Raw genomic sequence first — 14,379 nt, forward strand, 5'->3', positions numbered from 1 at the left:
CTATATACAATACATTCTATATACAATAACTGACAGTCTATATACAATACAGTCTATATACAATAACTGACAGTCTATATACAATACAGTCTATATACAATAATTGACGGTCTATATACAATAACTGACGGTCTATATACAATAACTGACGGTCTATATACAATAACTGACGGTCTATATACAATACATTCTATATACAATAACTGCCAGTCTATATACAATACAGTCTATATACAATAACTGACAGTCTATATACAATAACTGACGGTCTATATACAATAACTGACAGTCTATATACAATAACTGTCTATAAACAATAACTGACGGTCTATATACCATACAGTCTATATACAATACAGTCTATATACAATAACTGACGGTCTATATACCATACAGTCTATATACAATACAGTCTATATACAATACTGTCTATAAACAATAACTGACGGTCTATATACAATAACTGACGGTCTATATACAATAACTGTCTATAAACAATAACTGACGGTCTATATACCATACAGTCTATATACAATACAGTCTATATACAATAACTGACGGTCTATATACAATAACTGACGGTCTATATACAATACAGTCTATAAACAATAACTGACAGTCTATATACAATACAGTCTATATACAATACAGTCTATAAACAATAACTGACAGTCTATATACAATACAGTCTATATACAATACAGTCTATATACAATACTGTCTATAAACAATAACTGACAGTCTATATACAATACAGTCTATATACAATACTGTCTATATACAATAACTGACGGTCTATATACAATACAGTCTATATACAATAACTGGCAGTCTATATACAATACAGTCTATATACAATAACTGGCAGTCTATATACAATACTGTCTATATACAATAACTGACGGTCTATATACAATACAGTCTATATACAATACTGTCTATATACAATAACTGACGGTCTATATACAATACAGTCTATATACAATAACTGGCAGTCTATATACAATACAGTCTATATACAATAACTGACGGTCTATATACAATACAGTCTATATACAATAACTGACGGTCTATATACAATACTGTCTATAAACAATAACTGACGGTCTATATACAATAACTGGCAGTCTATATACAATACAGTCTATATACAATAACTGACGGTCTATATACAATAACTGACAGTCTATATACAATAACTGACGGTCTATATACAATACAGTCTATATACAATAACTGACGGTCTATATACAATAACTGACGGTCTATATACAATACAGTCTATATACAATACTGTCTATAAACAATAACTGACAGTCTATATACAATAACTGACGGTCTATATACAATAACTGACGGTCTATATACAATACATTCTATATACAATAACTGGCAGTCTATATACAATAACTGACAGTCTATATACAATAACTGACAGTCTATATACAATACAGTCTATAAACAATAACTGACGGTCTATATACAATACATTCTATATACAATAACTGGCAGTCTATATACAATAACTGACAGTCTATATACAATAACTGACAGTCTATATACAATACAGTCTATAAACAATAACTGACGGTCTATATACAATAACTGACAGTCTATATACAATACAGTCTATATACAATAACTGACAGTCTATATACAATAACTGACGGTCTATATACAATACAGTCTATATACAATAACTGACGGTCTATATACAATAACTGACGGTCTAGATACAATACAGTCTATATACAATAACTGACGGTCTATATACAATAACTGACGGTCTATATACAATAACTGACAGTCTATATACAATAACTGACGGTCTATATACATTACAGTCTATATACAATAACTGACAGTCTATATACAATACAGTCTATATACAATAACTGACGGTCTATATACAATACATTCTATATACAATAACTGACGGTCTATATACAATAACTGACAGTCTATATACAATACAGTCTATATACAATAACTGACGGTCTATATACAATAACTGACGGTCTATATACAATACAGTCTATATACAATAACTGACGGTTTATATACAATACAGTCTATATACAATACAGTCTATATACAATAACTGACGGTCTATATACAATAACTGACGGTCTATATACAATAACTGACGGTCTATATACAATACAGTCTATATACAATAACTGACGGTCTATATACAATAACTGACGGTCTATATACAATAACTGACAGTCTATATACAATAACTGACGGTCTATATACATTACAGTCTATATACAATAACTGACAGTCTATATACAATACAGTCTATATACAATAACTGACGGTCTATATACAATACAGTCTATATACAATAACTGACGGTCTATATACAATAACTGACAGTCTATATACAATACAGTCTATATACAATAACTGACGGTCTATATACAATAACTGACGGTCTATATACAATACAGTCTATATACAATAACTGACGGTTTATATACAATACAGTCTATATACAATAACTGACGGTCTATATACAATAACTGACAGTCTATATACAATACAGTCTATATACAATAACTGACTGTCTATATACAATAACTGACAGTCTATATACAATACAGTCTATATACAATAACTGACAGTCTATATACAATAACTGGCAGTCTATATACAATACAGTCTATATACAATAACTGACAGTCTATATACAATAACTGGCGGTCTATATACAATAACTGACAGTCTATATACAATAACTGACAGTCTATATACAATAACTGACGGTCTATATACAATACAGTCTATATACAATAACTGACGGTCTATATACAATAACTGACGGTCTATATACAATACAGTCTATATACAATAACTGACGGTCTATATACAATAACTGACGGTCTATATACAATAACTGACAGTCTATATACAATAACTGACGGTCTATATACATTACAGTCTATATACAATAACTGACAGTCTATATACAATACAGTCTATATACAATAACTGACGGTCTATATACAATACAGTCTATATACAATAACTGACGGTCTATATACAATAACTGACAGTCTATATACAATACAGTCTATATACAATAACTGACGGTCTATATACAATAACTGACGGTCTATATACAATACAGTCTATATACAATAACTGACGGTTTATATACAATACAGTCTATATACAATACAGTCTATATACAATACAGTCTATATACAATAACTGACGGTCTATATACAATAACTGACTGTCTATATACAATAACTGACGGTCTATATACAATACAGTCTATATACAATAACTGACGGTCTATATACAATAACTGACGGTCTATATACAATAACTGACAGTCTATATACAATAACTGACGGTCTATATACATTACAGTCTATATACAATAACTGACAGTCTATATACAATACAGTCTATATACAATAACTGACGGTCTATATACAATACAGTCTATATACAATAACTGACGGTCTATATACAATAACTGACAGTCTATATACAATACAGTCTATATACAATAACTGACGGTCTATATACAATAACTGACGGTCTATATACAATACAGTCTATATACAATAACTGACGGTTTATATACAATACAGTCTATATACAATACAGTCTATATACAATACAGTCTATATACAATAACTGACGGTCTATATACAATAACTGACGGTCTATATACAATAACTGACGGTCTATATACAATACAGTCTATATACAATAACTGACGGTCTATACACAATAACTGACGGTCTATATACAATAACTGACAGTCTATATACAATAACTGACGGTCTATATACATTACAGTCTATATACAATAACTGACAGTCTATATACAATACAGTCTATATACAATAACTGACGGTCTATATACAATACAGTCTATATACAATAACTGACGATCTATATACAATAACTGACAGTCTATATACAATACAGTCTATATACAATAACTGACGGTCTATATACAATAACTGACGGTCTATATACAATACAGTCTATATACAATAACTGACGGTTTATATACAATACAGTCTATATACAATACAGTCTATATACAATAACTGACGGTCTATATACAATAACTGACAGTCTATATACAATACAGTCTATATACAATAACTGACTGTCTATATACAATAACTGACAGTCTATACAATACAGTCTATATACAATAACTGACAGTCTATATACAATAACTGGCAGTCTATATACAATACAGTCTATATACAATAACTGACAGTCTATATACAATAACTGGCGGTCTATATACAATAACTGACAGTCTATATACAATAACTGACAGTCTATATACAATAACTGACGGTCTATATACAATACAGTCTATATACAATAACTGACGGTCTATATACAATAACTGACGGTCTATATACAATACAGTCTATATACAATAACTGACGGTCTATATACAATAACTGACGGTCTATATACAATAACTGACGGTCTATATACAATACAGTCTATATACAATAACTGACTGTCTATATACAATAACTGACGGTCTATATACAATAACTGACGGTCTATATACAATAACTGACGATCTATATACAATACAGTCTATATACAATAACTGACAGTCTATATACAATACAGTCTATATACAATAACTGACGGTCTATATACAATACAGTCTATATACAATAACTGACGGTCTATATACAATAACTGACAGTCTATATACAATACAGTCTATATACAATAACTGACGGTCTATATACAATAACTGACGGTCTATATACAATACAGTCTATATACAATAACTGGCAGTCTATATACAATAACTGACAGTCTATATACAATACCTGACAGTCTATATACAATAACTGACAGTCTATATACAATAATTGACGGTCTATATACAATACAGTCTATATACAATAACTGACAGTCTATATACAATAACTGACGGTCTATATACAATAACTGGCGGTCTATATACAATAACTGACAGTCTATATACAATAACTGACGTTCTATATACAATAACTGACGGTCTATATACAATAACTGACAGTCTATATACAATAACTGACGGTCTATATACAATAACTGACAGTCTATATACAATAACTGGCAGTCTATATACAATACAGTCTATATACAATAACTGACGGTCTATATACAATAACTGACGGTCTATATACAATAACTGACAGTCTATATACAATACAGTCTATATACAATAACTGACGGTCTATATACAATAACTGACGGTCTATATACAATAACTGACAGTCTATATACAATAACTGACGGTCTATATACAATAACTGACGGTCTATATACAATAACTGACGGTCTATATACAATAACTGACAGTCTATATACAATACAGTCTATATACAATAACTGACAGTCTATATACAATACAGTCTATATACAATAACTGACGGTCTATATACAATAACTGACAGTCTATATACAATAACTGACGGTCTATACACATAAATAAAGCTATTTATTGTATATACACTAAGTTATCAAGAAATAGTTAAATCAAGTTAAAATTTTGCTAGGATCGCTACAGTGGACAAATATGTCACAGAAAAAAATGTATATCAACTAAAAAATAAATATGGACAAAACTCACTTCAGTGATTTGTCTATTTGTTGTCGTTTGTATTTGGACGTAGCACATTTTATAGTTAATGACGCCCAGGCAGGCAGAGGTGTATGGCCTGCCCCTAACCAATTGTGTTCAGTGACGGGATAAGAACACGTTGCGTGTCTCGTGCTATTACGTTACGGAGAGATGTTTTCTCATTAATCAGACCATGATAAAAATGTGCTTCTAAACACCGATGTCCATGACAGAGAAGGACCACAAGCATTGCTGTCGGTTATAATCCTCGTCGATTAGCGACAACGACAAAGTCAAGGTTACAGGTTAAAAAGCGCGTGTCCAATTTCTGACACACGCGACTGATATAATAATGCTTTAACCTAAAGGTCGCATCGTATAAGCGGGAACAAATGGTTGTGTAACAATACTTGTTTATCACACACTCATACACTGCTTCCTATGAGTAGTAATGTTCCGCAATCATTTCTGAATCTAAAGATCATTATTCGACATGCTGTAGATCGTGTTAACATATCACATTTAACGCCCAAAATGACGATTCCATCGGAAGAACACTATATATATATATATATATATATATATAAAACAATGGCGATCCTAGGGGGCCTGATCGGGGGATAACTGACCGCTAACATTGACGCTTATTCAACTCACGTCACAGTAAAAAAATCAGATCACAATAAAAAAATTCCAATCAGATATGAAAATAGAGCGCAACTTATCCGAGCAATCCTGCTTACCCACACAGCCTAGAGCCTACTAGACAACATTCACAGGTCATAACACAGCATACAGCCTGCTAGACAACATTCTCAGGTCATAACCACACAGCCTACAGCCTGCTAGACAACATTCACAGGTCATAACCACACAGCATACAGCCTGCTAGACAACATTCTCAGGTCATAACCACACAGCCTACAGCCTGCTAGACAACATTCCAGGATCATAACCACACAGCCTACAGCCTGTTAGACAACATTCTCAGGTCATAACCACACAGCCTAGAGCCTGTTAGACAACATTCAGAGGTCATAACCACACAGACTAGAGCCTGGTAGACAACATTCAGAGGTCATAACTACACAGCCTAGAGCCTGGTAGACAACATTCTCAGGTCATAACCACACAGCCTACAGCCTGCTAGACAACATTTACATGCCATAACCACACAGCCTAGAGCCTGCTAGACAACATTCTCATGTCATAACCACACAGCCTAGAGCCTGCTAGACAACATTCTCATGTCATAACCACACAGTCTACAGCCTGCTAGACAACATTCTCAGGTCATAACCACACAGCCTAGAGCCTGCTAGACAACATTCAGAGGTCATAACCACACAGCCTACAGCCTGGTAGACAACATTCAGAGGTCATAACCACACACCCAACAGCCTGTTAGACAACATTAAGAGGTCATAACCACACAGACTAGAGCCTGCTAGACAACATTCTCAAGTCATAACCACACAGCCTAGTGCCTGCTAGACAACATTCACAGGTCATAACCACACAGCCTACAGCCTGCTAGACAACATTCTCGGGTCATAACCACACAGCCTAGAGCCTGCTAGACAACATTCTCATGTCATAACCACACAGCCTAGTGCCTGCTAGACAACATTCTCAGGTCATAACCACACAGCCTACAGCCTACTAGACAACATTCTCATGTCATAACCACACAGCCTAGTGCCTGCTAGACAACATTCAGAGGTCATAACTACACAGCCTAGAGCCTGCTAGACAACATTCTCAGGTCATAACCACACAGCCTACAGCCTACTAGACAACATTCTCATGTCATAACCACACAGCCTACAGCCTGGTAGACAACATTCAGAGGTCATAACCACACAGCCTAGAGCCTGGTAGACAACATTTTCAGGTCATAGACAGTGCGATTTTCTGCTGAATAATTCTACAGTTTTCTACACTCACAAAGCCGTCCGTTCATGTGGAACTATTTAGAAATTTGAGAAACACAGACAACTGAAATATCCACAGTGGTAAGTTTATAACCACTAATTACTGACGAATTCGCTCATACCATCCCACATACTTCGGGTAACACAGTCCCTTTAGTGCAAACAGCAAACAAACGGAGTCATACACGGGTTGGAAAGAAATGGTTGTGACTGTCTCAACATCCGGACGAATGGCATGTTTCTTGTAAAACAGACATGTTTGTCATTAAGTTACATTGGTAAATAGCATTTGATATCAAAGCAGCTGCGCTTTTCAAATTAAATCCGTGTGAAAAGTAACCAAAACATTTGATTTAATAGACAAAAACATATATGTCTTTTCATTTGGATGCGATTCGTCAAGTCATCTTGGATGCACATGTAAGTGTTTTGTAACTTATACAAGACTTAAAACTTTTATGTGACATTAAAGCAATTCTATCTTTCGGACATCGAGGAATTTTATTGACGCCGTAACTAATATTAATTCAATTCAATTCTAAGTGACACCGGGATCAATTATATCAACTTCCGGTTTCCGTCGTAAGTCGGGGTGGACAACGGACATTTTCTTAATGCCTGCAAAGTTTCAGTCAAGAAAACATCACGTGTCTTCATATTGATAGCATGTGGAGACGGAACCTTGGTTTTACTATGTAGCTCTGTTAAGGTTCATATCAATAGCAAATCTAGTGATATTTTACAAGAATACAAATCAATATTATGGTGGAACGGAACAGAAGTAGCTTGACCAATTCTTAATCTGTATCATGACTATCCATGGGTCTTGCTTCTGACATTTAATGTGTTAAGCAACCTGTTAATTTCGGCAAAACATGCGTAAAAGTTTCATGAGAACACAGAAAGCTCATGTGGATAAAACAATAATTACACAAAATGCCGTTATGCTCACAAGTGTCTATAGCAGGTAGTGCGAACATTTGTTTGGCCAGATGGGACTTTATAAAGACATAAACATCGATTTTCTTTTGACCTTGAAATGCCATGATACATATTAACAATTTGCTAAGTCCCTATAGGCTTGTTAAATATCACTGCATTTTGCTATTTACACGAGCCTTAATCACCGTTTTCCGTGAGGACCTTACGTCCGCATGTGACATTGTCGGCATCATATGGACACGGGGGTAACATAACCCCTCCATTTGAGGAAAAAAATTAATTGACATCGAGCCCGAATTTCTATCATTCAGCACTTTCAGAGCTCTATGTCTACATTTTGTTTATTTATTTATCATGTTTATTGTTATAAAACTATTCAATTATAAATAGTTGTTAACATTCTTTCCGGTCTTATCGAAAGATCAAGTTGTTACAGTTAACAAAAAACGAATCTACGCAATGTAGACAAACTTCTCTCGTGTATCAGGTTCTGACAGCTAGGCAAGATTCTATATCGTGTTTCGGTTGACAGTGAAAACAATACTGGAACAGTTTAAAGGTCATTTAAGCATGCGTATAGGGATCTGAATAACATGCAAAAATAAATTAATGAAAAGAAACAAAGTAAACAAAAAAATATTGAATCAATTGACAAAATACAATGTAGTTTGTCGGAATCGTGTATTTTTTTGGCTGAATTCCTTAAAATGAGTGAATGACCTGATGTAATGTTTGGTTTGGTTTATTTTGTTTAACGTCCGATTAACAGCCAGGGTCATTTAGGATGTGCCTGGTTTTGGAGGTGGAGGAAAGCCGGAGTACCCGGAGAAAAACCATTGACCTACGGTCAGTACCTGGCAACTGCCCCACGTAGGTTTCGAACCCGCAACCCAGAGGTGGAGGGCTAGTGATAAAGTGTCGGGACTCCTAACCACTCGGCCACCGCGGCCCGTGTTGTAAAGTCTGGGTCGGTTAGGTTTCTGGAGACAATACCCGGACGGACCGGTTCATATGGGCACTATAATTGTCATGTTTATATGATGCTTAGTAACAGAATCAAGAAAAATACCATGACTGCATTGCAGTTAGGCACTAAAAACAGTAATGATATCTGACCTTGAGATTTAATTTCTGGTCTTCACCTCAACACAGCGTAGATCTCAACAACGTGTTTCATACGTATATAATTATTTTTTCTTTGTTTTCATGGTAAATACTCAAATGTGATTGGTCGAAAAATTCTTTTCATTCTTCTATGAAAGAAATTCCGAGAATGGCGCGAAAAATGTGACGTCACAATACGACAATTGACGTTGCGTATTGATTTGAGAAAAGGAATCCCATTTAAAACCAGTAAAATTGTACATAAAACATGTTTTAAATTAGAAAATCATTTTCAAAAATTAATTATAAGCGTTGATGTCAATTATTTTTTAGTTTCATCGGGGTATGAAACAAATTTTGTTTGGAAACTTCTGTAAGAATCCGCTACGCGGATTCATACAGTTTGCAAACAAAATTTGTTTCATACCCCGATGAAACTAAAAAAAAAAAAAATGACATCAATGCTTAAATGATACCTGGTATACGATATTTCAACACAAACAATATCGTCTGTTTTAATCAATACAATGAACATGTATAGCTCACGAACATCTAACGAAAAACGTATGAAACTTTCTTTTTGTAGTAATTAACCCGTGATGGAGAAACACTTGTAGACCTGTAGTCGAGTATTAACTCGCGATGGAGAAACACTTGTAGACTTGTAGTCGAGTATTAACCCGCGATGGAGAAACACTTGTAGACTTGTAGTCGAGTATTAACCCACGATGGAGAAACACTTATAGTCGAGTATTAACCCGCGATGGAGAAACACTTGTAGACTTGTAGTCGAGTATTAACCCGCGATGGAGAAACACTTGTAGACTTGTAGTCGAGTATTAACCCGCGATGGAGAAACACTTGTAGACTTGTAGTCGAGTATTAACCCACGATGGAGAAACACTTATAGTCGAGTATTAACCCGCGATGGAGAAACACTTGTAGACTTGTAGTCGAGTATTAACCCGCGATGGAGAAACACTTGTAGACTTGTAGTCGAGTATTAACCCGCGATGGAGAAACACTTGTAGACTTGTAGTCGAGTATTAACCCACGATGGAGAAACACTTATAGTCGAGTATTAACCCGCGATGGAGAAACACTTGTAGACTTGTAGTCGAGTATTAACCCGTGATGGAGAAACACTTGTAGACTTGTAGTCGAGTATTAACCCACGATGGAGAAACACTTATAGTCGAGTATTAACCCGCGATGGAGAAACACTTGTAGACTTGTAGTCGAGTATTAACCCGTGATGGAGAAACACTTGTAGACTTGTAGTCGAGTATTAACCCACGATGGAGAAACACTTATAGTCGAGTATTAACCCGCGATGGAGAAACACTTGTAGACTTGTAGTCGAGTATTAACCCGTGATGGAGAAACACTTGTAGACTTGTAGTCGAGTATTAACCCGTGATGGAGAAACACTTGTAGACTTGTTATTAACTTTGGTGGAGAAATACTTGCACGAAGACTTGTCGTCGAGCATTGGTGCGTGGCAGAGAAAAGGCATTACAATTGGTCCTCGTTGCATCCTGGAAGATGCCCAGTATTGGATTGTGGTACAGTATAATGACACATAATTGTTTCGGTGTCAGCATGATAGAGAATGTCAACAACATTTCAGAGTAATCTAATTACACGTGTAAAGTGAGATACACGTGAGATATATCAGACTGCTATACACCGTAAATATTTACTGTACATTGGAAGTGTCATCTTAAACACGTATGATAAACCAAACACACTTCATAGACAAACTTTATTTACAATGATTACCGTTATAAACGTATATCAATGGCCGCGTATAGGGGCTCGTTATGTAGGCTTAAAGTAGCATACACGTGAAATACACGCGACAGGCAAAACACGACTTACACTTCGCTCTGGGACATTGACACCAGTGATGAAATCTCCAAATGAAAGAGCCCCGCCTTTCATTATAGTTCAGTCCTAATTTTGCCATAAATCGCTTATATTTATCACACTGAGGGGGACTATTTTTGCTTGATTGATTAATAATTTTCTTTTGTTTGTATTCGTTCAGTCATGCGGTGACGTATTTGGTGCAATGAATATCAAACACGTGATTGTTATTGCAAAAACAGTATAAGATAAATAGACAAGAACAGTTGCCAGAAATCTGTCATATTAACCGAGCAACGTGCTTCATCATGTCCATTTTACACACGACAAATTGTACGCACATCAAGTTCTACTTTAGTGGAATGTTATCTCGTGAATAGTGTTATAAAACAATCGATCATAGAAATTAGAAACACGTGGAAATGCTACCCTTACCTAATACACTGATAGACTGTTAACCGCGTGTTGTCGTATATATCATACATAGGTATATTGTGTAAACGTCTGTCGAAAACAATTATATCTACAGAACGCCTGATAACACGTGTAAATAAAACGGTTTTCGGGGTATCGCATTTTTGCCTAATCATCATAACGCACTGATCAAAGTTAACGTTATTGCCGAGGCCAAGGAGGGCAATCTGATTTCATTTACCTCGTATAATAACTGGATTTTTTTTATGGATTTTTAACATATTATATAACATATATTAATTAAATGTCATAGCCAACGCCACAGGGACGATATGTTGTATGGGCCAGGCTGTAAGCTCCGAGCTTTTGACATCGTAACTTTACGGGGGCATTGAACATGAGACAACCGTGTTTCAACTGATAAACTGTCACTAAATCTTTCCTCGTTGTTTTTGCCAGATGATTTCATTGATAAGAAAATGTGAGATGTTTTTCCGCTATTGAAAATTCAGATACACCGTATGGTAGATTGAGAGCTGGGAGACAATATCTACTTAATTGCTAGCTGAAATTATTTATAAGGAAATATCAAACATATTGCAATATCATCGGCATAACTAAACCTTCTAAAATACTATTAGATCAGTCAAATAAATGTACGACCACTACTTCAGTTTAACAATTAACGTTAGATTAATTTGTCTCTATATAGGAAATGGATCGTGCTAATGAGGAGCGTTAATGCTGTACTTCGGCATTAATCTAGAATTATTTAAATGTCCGAGCAAGTTTAAATGTGCCGGCTCTGTTTGTCTAACACGGTAACAGTGTGAAATATTCACCCCCTGACTTCCGGCCAATTAGTCTCTCCCCTATCGTACATGTCGAATCGTTCTAGGTGTGTTTGACGTGCTCGCGACTTACGCCACCATCCGATTGAACACGGAATAGTCAAACCCGTTCAAATACCTCAAGAAATTACTTAACTGATTTATTTGATTTAGAAATTAGTTGTCATTGAACTAGTCAATAACATTGAAACGATTGAACACATATTACGGTAACTAGCCACTTTTCTTGTCATTGAACACATATTACGGTTACTAACCCCATTACTTGTCATTAAACAAGTGTTACCAACAGGTGGTGTTCGGTGGGTAAACCAGTCTGGTTGTCTCCGGTCTGGTCCTGTACATCTCAGTGTTCAATGATCACAGACCTGGGTCTGTGCATCTCGGTGTTCAATGATCACATACCTGGTCCTGTATATCACAGTGTTCAATGATCACAGACCTGGTCCTGTATATCACAGTGTTCAATGATCACAGACCTGGTCCTGTATATCACAGTGTTCAATGATCACAGACCAGGGCCTGTACATCTCGGTGTTCAATGACCACAGACCTGGGCCTGTATATGCAGTTGTTCAATGATCACATACCTGGTCCTCTATATGAAGTTTTTCAATGATCACAGACCAGGTCCTGTGTATCACGTTGTTCAATGATCACAGACCAGGTCCTGTGTATCACGTTGTTCATTGATCACAGACCTGGTCCTGTAGATCAAAGTGTTCAATGATCACAGACCTGGTGCTGTACATCTCAGTGTTCAATGATCACAGACCTCGTCCTGTACATCACAGTGTTCAAAGGTCACAGACCTGGGTCTGTACATCTCAGTGTTCAATGATCACATACCTGGTCCTGTACATCACAGTGTTCAATGATCACAGACCAGGGCCTGTACATCTCGGTGTTCAATGATCAAAGATCTGGGTCTGTACATCTCGGTGTTCAATGATCACATACCTGGGCCTGTATATGAAGTTGTTCAATGATCACAGACCAGGTCCTGTATATGAAGTTGTTCAATGATCACAGACCTGTTCCTGTAGATCATAGTGTTCAATGATCACATACCTGGTCCTGTATATCAAAGTGTTCAATGATCACATACCTGGTCCTGTACATCAGTGTTCAATGTTTACAGACCAGATCCTGTAAATCTGAGTGTTCAATGATCACAGACCTCGTCCTGTACATCTCGGTGTTCAATGGTCACAGACCTTGGTCTGTACATCACAGTGTTCAATGGTCACAGACCAGGGCCTGTACATCACAGTGTTCAATGATCACAGACCTGGTCCTGTAGATCAGTGTTCAATGATCACAAGCCTGGTCCTGTACATCACAGTGTTCAATGATCACAGACCTGGTCCTGTATATCACACTGTGCAATGATCACAAACCAGGGACTGAACATCTCAGTGTTCAATGTTTACAGACCAGATCCTGTAAATATCAGTATTCAATGATCACAGACCAGGGCCTGTACATCTCAGTGTCCAATGATCACATACCTGGTCCTGTATAGCTCAGTGTTCAATGGTCACAGACCTCGGGCTGTACATCTCAGTGTTCAATGTTTACAGACGAGATTCCACTTCCAATCTTTGTCGGAGCTAGATACTGTGATGTTCTCGTCCTCATACAC

The sequence above is a fragment of the Pecten maximus genome, chromosome 4, assembly GCF_902652985.1.
Source record: "Pecten maximus chromosome 4, xPecMax1.1, whole genome shotgun sequence".
Classification (NCBI taxonomy): Eukaryota; Metazoa; Mollusca; class Bivalvia; order Pectinida; family Pectinidae; genus Pecten; species Pecten maximus.